This window comes from Nycticebus coucang, chromosome 1, assembly GCF_027406575.1.
Source record: "Nycticebus coucang isolate mNycCou1 chromosome 1, mNycCou1.pri, whole genome shotgun sequence".
Taxonomy (NCBI): Eukaryota; Metazoa; Chordata; class Mammalia; order Primates; family Lorisidae; genus Nycticebus; species Nycticebus coucang.
In genome coordinates, this window is record NC_069780.1 from 121,380,925 (window position 1) to 121,388,774 (window position 7,850).

Below are 7,850 nucleotides of genomic sequence, written 5' to 3' on the forward strand. Positions count from 1 at the left end.
AATCTTATTTTCAGATACATGTGGATTTAAAGCAACTAAAGTCAAAAAAGACAAAGATGGTCACTTTATATTGGTCAAGGGAAAAATACAACAAGAAGACATTTCAATTCTAAATATCTATGCATCCAATTTAAATGCTCCCAGATTCTTGAAACAGACCTTACTCAGTCTGAGCAATATGATATCTGATAATACCATAATAACAGGGGACCTTAACACTCCTCTTACAGAGCTGGACAGATCCTCTAAACAGAAATTAAACAAGGATGTAAGAGACTTAAATGAGACCCTAGAACAACTGTGCTTGATAGACGCATATAGAACACTCCATCCCAAAGATAAAGAATATACATTCTTCTCATCACCCCATGGAACATTCTCCAAAATTGATCATATCCTGGGACACAAAACAAATATCAACAGAATCAAAAGAATTGAAATTTTACCTTGTATCTTCTCAGACCATAAGGCACTAAAGGTGGAACTCAACTCTAACAAAAATGCTTGACCCCATCCAAAGGCATGGAAACTAAACAATCTTCTGTTGAATAACAGATGGGTGAAGGAAGAAATAAAACAGGAAATCATTAACTTCCTTGAGCATAACAACAATGAAGACACAAGCTACCAAAACCTGTGGGATACTGCAAAAGCAGTTTTGAGAGGAAAATTCTTCTCTTTAGATGCCTACATTCGAAAAACAGAAAGAGAGCACAAAAACAATCTCACAAGAGATCTTATGGAATTGGAAAAAGAAGAACAATCTAAGCCTAAACTCAGTAGAAGAAAAGAAATATCCAAAATCAAATCAGAGATCAATGAAATTGAAAACAAAAGAATCATTCAGAAAATTAATGAAAAAAGGAGTTGGTTTTTTGATTAATAAATAAAATAGATAAACCATTGGCCAGACTAACGAGGAATAGAAAAGTAAAATCTCTAGTAACCTCAATCAGAAATGATAAAGGGGAAATAACAACTGATCCCACAGAGATACAAGAGATCATCTCTGAATACTACCAGAAACTCTATGCCCAGAAATTTGACAATGTGAAAGAAATGGATCAATATTTGGAATCACACCCTCTCCCTAGACTCAGCCAGGAAGAAATAGAGCTCCTGAACAGACCAATTTCAAGCACTGAGATCAAAGAAACAATAAAAAAGCTTCCAACCAAAAAATGCCCTGGTCCAGATGGCTTCACTCCAGAATTCTATCAAACCTTCAAGGAAGAGCTTATTCCTGTACTGCAGAAATTATTCCAAAAAATTGAGGAAGAAGGAATCTTCCCCAACACATTCTATGAAGCAAACATCACCCTGATACCAAAACCAGGAAAAGACCCAAACAAAAAGGAGAATTTCAGACCAATCTCACTCATGAACATAGACGCAAAAATTCTCAACAAAATCCTAGCCAATAGATTACAGCTTATCATCAAAAAAGTCATTCATCATGATCAAGTAGGCTTCATCCCAGGGATGCAAGGCTGGTTTAACATACGCAAGTCTATAAATGTTATCCACCATATTAACAGAGGCAAAAATAAAGATCACATGATCCTCTCAATAGATGCAGAAAAAGCATTTGATAAAATCCAGCATCCTTTTCTAATTAGAGCACTGAAGAGTATAGGCATAGGTGGCACATTTCTAAAACTGATTGAAGCTATCTATGACAAACCTACAGCCAATATTTTACTGAATGGAGTAAAACTGAAAGCTTTTCCTCTTAGAACTGGAACCAGACAAGGTTGTCCTCTGTCACCTTTACTATTCAACGTAGTGCTGGAAGTTCTAGCCAATACAATTAGGCAAGACAAGGAAATAGAGGGAATCCAAATGGGAGCAGAGGAGGTCAAACTCTCCCTCTTTGCTGACGACATGATCTTATACTTAGAGAACCCCAAAGACTCAACCACAAGACTCCTAGAAGTCATCAAAAAATACAGTAATGTTTCAGGATATAAAATCAATGTCCACAAGTCAGTAGCCTTTGTGTATACCAATAACAGTCAAGATGAGAAGCTAATTTTGGACACAACTCCCTTCACCATAGTCTCAAAGAAAATGAAATACCTAGGAATATACCTAACGAAGGGGGTGAAGAACCTCTAGAAAGAAAACTATGAAATCCTCAGAAAGGAAATAGCAGAGGATATTAACAAATGGAAGAACATACCATGCTCATGGATGGGAAGAATCAACATTGTTAAAATGTCTATACTTCCCAAAGCAATCTAGCTATTCAATGCCATTCCTATCAAAATACCAACATCGTACTTTCAAGATTTGGAAAAAATGATTCTGCGTTTTGTATGGAACCAGAAAAAAACCCGTATAGCTAAGGCAGTTCTCTGTAACAAAAATAAAGCTGGGGGCATCAGCATACCAGATTTTAGTCTGTACTACAAAGCCATATTGGTCAAGACAGCATGGTACTGGCACAAAAGCAGAGACATAGAAGACACTTGGAATCGAATTGAACACCAAGAAATGAAACTAACATTTTACAACCACCTAATCTTTGATAAACCAAACAAGAACATACCTTGGGGGAAAGACTCCCTATTCAATAAACGGTGTTGGGGGAACTGGATGTCTACATGTAAAAGACTGAAACTGGACCCACACCTTTCCCCACTCACAAAAATTGATTCTAGATGGATAAAGGACTTAAACTTAAGGCATGAAACAATAAAAATCCTCCATGAAAGCATAGGAAAAACACTGGAGGATATTGGCCTGGGGAAAGACTTCATGAAGAAGACTGCCATGGCAATTGCAACAACAACAAAAATAAACAAATGGGACTTCATTAAACTGAAAAGCTTCTGTACAGCTAAGGAGACAATAACCAAAGCAAAGAGACAACCTACACAATGGGAAAGGATATTTGCATATTTTCAATCAGACAAAAGCTTGATAACTAGGATCTATAGAGAACTCAAATTAATCCACATGAAAAAAGCCAACAATCCCACATATCAATGGGCAAGAGACATGAATAGAACTTTCTCTAAAGACGACAGACGAATGGCTAACAAACACATGAAAAAATGTTCATCATCTCTATATATGAGAAATGCAAATCAAAACAACCCTGAGATATCATCTAACCCCAGTGAGAATGGCCCACATCACAAAATCTCAAAACTGCAGATGCTGGCGTGGATGTGGAGAGAAGGGAACACTTTTATACTGCTGGTGGGACTGCAAACTAGTACAACCTTTCTGGAAGGAAGTATGGAGAAACCTCAAAGCACTCAAGCTAGACCTCCCATTTGATCCTGCAATCCCATTACTGGGCATCTTCCCAGAAGGAAAGAAATACTTTTATCGTAAGGACACTTGTACTAGACTGTTTATTGCAGCTCACTTTACAATCGCCAAAACGTGGAAACAGCCTAAATGCCCACCAACCCAGGAATGGATTAACAAGCTGTGGTATATGTATACCATGGAATACTATTCAGCCATTAAAAAAAAATGGAGACTTTACATCCTTCGTATTAACCTGGATGGACGTGGAAGACATTATTCTTAGTAAAGCATCACAAGAATGGAGAAGCATGAATCCTATGTACTCAATTTTGATATGAGGACAATTAATGACAATTTTTGGTTATGGGGGGGAAACAGAAAGAGGGAAGGAGGGAGGTGGGTGGGGCCTTGGTGTGTGTCACACTTTATGGGGGCAAGACATGATTGCAAGAGGGACTTTACCTAACAATTGCAATCAGTGTAACCTGGCTTATTGTACCCTCAATGAATCCCCAACAATAAAAAAAAAAAAAAAGAAACAAGCTTTTCTTTTTTTAAACAAACTTGCTTATAAATGATATTAACTATGTCCTTCATGAGACTTATGAGACTGAGTATGGGCTAAACTGGTATTTAAGTTCCACTCTTTCCCTCCTGGATAATTCTTTTCAAAAGACGTGCAGTGTTTAGAGTTAAACCAATTTGGTCTTTTAAAAGGAGATTATATATGGAAATGGGGGCTGGGGAAGAAAGAAAAGCTCCACAAAATGTTTCTTATCTCAATTAAAAAGTTCATGATGGCATTTGGGGTTTTCAAAACTTTTAGGAAATACTTAATAGAAGGAAAGAGGCCAATAAAAGTAGTTGAAAATAGGCTTGGTGCCTGTAGAACAGTGGTTACAGCGCCAGCCACATACACCAAAGTTGGCAGGTTTGAACCTGACTTGGGCCAGGTGAACAACAGTGACAACTGCAACAACAACAAAAATATCTGGCGTTGTGGTGGGTGCCTGTGTTCCCAGCTACTTGGGAGGCTGAGGCACGAGAAACGCTTAAGCCCAAGCATTTGAGGTTGCTGTGAGCTGTGACACTACAGCACTCTACCAGGGTGATAGAGTGAGACTCTGTCTCAAAAAAAGTAGTTGGAAATGAAAGTGTCGAGAGGCAAAAACAAGTCAAAATAAGAAAAACGTAGTTTAGGCTCAGGGCATGTGTGGGTGATGAATTTTGTGAAGTTTAGTAACTTTTGAATTCTAGAGGAAAGCTGCTATTTGGATATAATGGAAAAATATAATTTCCTCAGTATTAGGCACGTCTGCGTCCTCTCAGTCCCCATCCTCAGACCTGTCCTGGCTGCTGAGTATGCTTAGTGCCGGGGGAGTATTGCTTTTTCTTCTCCAGACCTCAGAAAGGAGAACTAATGAGAATCTGAAAAATGTACAGAGAGTCAAGAAAGATGAAAAATAAACAGCGAGGAGTCAGAATCAAAGATTCTGCTACTCTCTGGTCAGCTCACCCAGAGGCAGAGCATTTTCTCGCTTCTGGTACCTTCTCGAGCTGCAAACTCATCTTGCACGTTCTTTCATGGTCAATGGCTAGTGAAGTGACACTTTCCCTTGACCACTGTTTTTTCCTGTCTCTGTCATCTGGTTTCCCCGTTCATTATGCTGCAATAGGTCATCATGTGTCTCCAAATCTCGTTTGGTCCAATGATAATTTTTTTTCAGCTGTCTTATTTGGCACCTGACTCAATTATTCATTAAACTTTGGCTTCCTTTGGTTTCTATAGGAAGTTCTTCCCTCTCTCCTGAGTTCTTACCCGAGTATTCTTCTCCATCTCCTCTTCAATTCCTGCTACTTGAATGTCCGCATCTCTAGAGTTTAATTCAGGCCATTTTAACCTCCCACTTTTCTAGGATGAGCTGCTGCTTCTTGCTTGTCTTCTAATTCTTTACTGATAAATCTCACGTCCATACTCAGCATAAGCCTTTCCCAGAGTTGCAGACCTTGATATCCAATTGTCTAGATGATTGATGAGTATCTTCATAAAAATGTCTGCCGTTTCTTCAAACTCGGTAGGGAACAAACTAGTCAGCAGTGTGGGTGCCCCTTCCAGTGAAGGAGGCGACTGGCATCCCTGTAGACCTTCAGACACAGTACACAAGCCAAGGCCACCTGACTCCTGCCTCAACCAGGTCACTTATCACTGGTCTTTACCTTACAGAAGCTTATTCTGCTGATTCAATTCACACTTTCTCCTACACTAACTTTATCGTAAAGTCTCCCAAATTGAAAGCAGCTGCTTTCTCTCCCTCTCTCACTCCCTTCTCATAAAAACTGCTTTATTGAGGTATAATTGAACATAACAAAGTACATATTTAATGTTTAAAACTTGATGAGTTTCGACATATGCATAGTTGTGAAAAAATCACCACAATCAAGGTAATAAACATATCCATAACCTCCAAAAGTTTCCTTGTGCATCTTTTTTTGTTGTAAAAACACTGGACATGAGACCTACACTCTTCAATTTTTAAGTGTACACAGTATCAGTAACCATGGGCACTACATTTTGCAATGTATTCCTAGAACTACTTAATGTTGTATAATTAAAACTTTATACGTCATTGAAAAACATACCCTTCTCCCTACCCCCAGCCCTTTGTAGCTACGATTCTATTTTCTGCTTCTGTGAGTTTGACTATATTAGGTAACTCATATAAGTGGAATCTTAAAATATTTGGGGGTTCTGTCACTTAGCACAGCAGTTCTCAACCTGTGGTTCATGACCCCTTTGTAATAATGAAAATACATCCTGCATATCAGATAGTTACATTACAATTCATAACAGTAGCAAAATTGCAGTTATGTAGTAGCAACGAAAATAATTGTTTCCCATTAATCTACAGAAGCATTTATTTATGAATACATTTTGTTTTCTGATTAAAAATCATCTTTTCATTTTTTCTAAAGCTAAACTAGAAATATGTAGTTTTCCCCTAAAAAATGCAATGCCATCTTTTCTTATAAATCCTGTTCCCTGACTTTTCTTGTCAGCTAGCTTCAAGGAAATCCATGCGTTCAAGATGCTTGCTCGCAGCTTGCACCCTACCAAGTGGTTGTTTAATCCAAATATCTGAGCAGCAAACTGAACTGATCCCTCTGGAGAAAGTATGGTTGAACAGGCCAGACCACTGGGTAGTGGAAAAGAAGACCACACACCCTGAGCTCCCCAGTCCACAGTGAGGGGAGGACAGGTGATAACTGGATATGCAGTGTTCGCAGACAGCACTGGTCCCAAACCGTTGCTTCTGCCTGCCACTGCCACAAATACAGTAGGAATTCCATCCCCTTCGTATTCAGATTTAATCCTCAGAGTTTCATGTGGCCCTTTATGGGCAGATGTTATCCGAAGTTCACACGGAATGCCGAAACTTCCACAGGCCTTCTTGATTTTCTCACAGTGACCGAGATCAGATGTAGAGCCCATCAATACTACAACCCTGCGCTGACTTTCTGGTGTCAAAAGCAGCTCTACTCTTTCTGCAATCCATTCAAAGTTTTTCTTCACCATTTGGAGCCCTTCAGGAGTTACTTCTTTGAGGTCCTGGTAACACTGTTTGTCTTTCTGTTGGCGTTGATCTCCTGATGGCCAGAGTCTCCAGAAATCATTATCAATAACATCAGCAAGAACAATTTCTTTGGTGGTTACATCAACACCAAATTCAATCTTCATATCAACCAGTGTACAGCTCTGGGGCGACCAGGATTTCTCCAGTATTTCGAAGATAGCCTGTGTAGCGTGACTCATGATGTCCACTTCAGTCTGGCCTGTGACAAGTCCAGCAAAGCAAAACTTAGCAGCAATTAGCTAGTCTTCAGACCACAGGGGGTCATTATTGGCATCATCCTTGAACCAGTTGCTATTCTTCTGCAAAACCATTCAGTTGGAGTCATTTCACACTGGGGCGCAATGAAAGCTATCTCCCCATATTTCTTGGAGAAAGCAGTTTTGATACCTGCCTCTTGCAACAACTGAAAAATACAACAGGTAATTTTATTTGAAATTGCAGCTTTTCCTTCCAGGTGATTCTTTCTAGTGCATTGCCTGCTGTAATCTGGTCCTTGGACTACAGGAGGACTTTTTCTGGACTGTCCAACAATTCATAGACTTCTTTTGTTTTACCCTCATACAGCTTTTTACCAATGTTCAATACCTGAGCTGTCACCATTAGTCTGACTGGGCTTGAAAATAATTTTATGGTTGGGGGTCACCACAACAAGAGGAACCATATTTAACGGTTGCGGCATTAGGAAGGTTGAGAACCACTGACTTAACATAATGTCCTCTAAGTTAATCCATATTGTTTCAAAGGCAGAATTTTCTCCTGTTTTGAGGTTGAATAATATTCCAGTATGTGAATAGACCTCATTTTCTTTATCTTTTCATCTCTTGGTGGACATTTGGGGTGTTTTCATATTTTGGGTACTGAGGATAGTGCTATAAGTAAGGGTACAGATATCACCTCAAGACTCTGATTTCAATTACTTTGGCTATATATCCATAAGTTGGATTGTTGGATCAT

At 39.0% G+C, this 7,850-nt stretch overlaps 1 pseudogene; it reads right to left on the reverse strand.

Moving 5' to 3' along the window:
* Positions 1 to 6,188: 6,188 nt before the first annotated feature.
* LOC128589154 (bifunctional phosphoribosylaminoimidazole carboxylase/phosphoribosylaminoimidazole succinocarboxamide synthetase-like) lies at positions 6,189 to 7,505 on the reverse strand (annotated as a pseudogene).
* Positions 7,506 to 7,850: the final 345 nt, after the last annotated feature.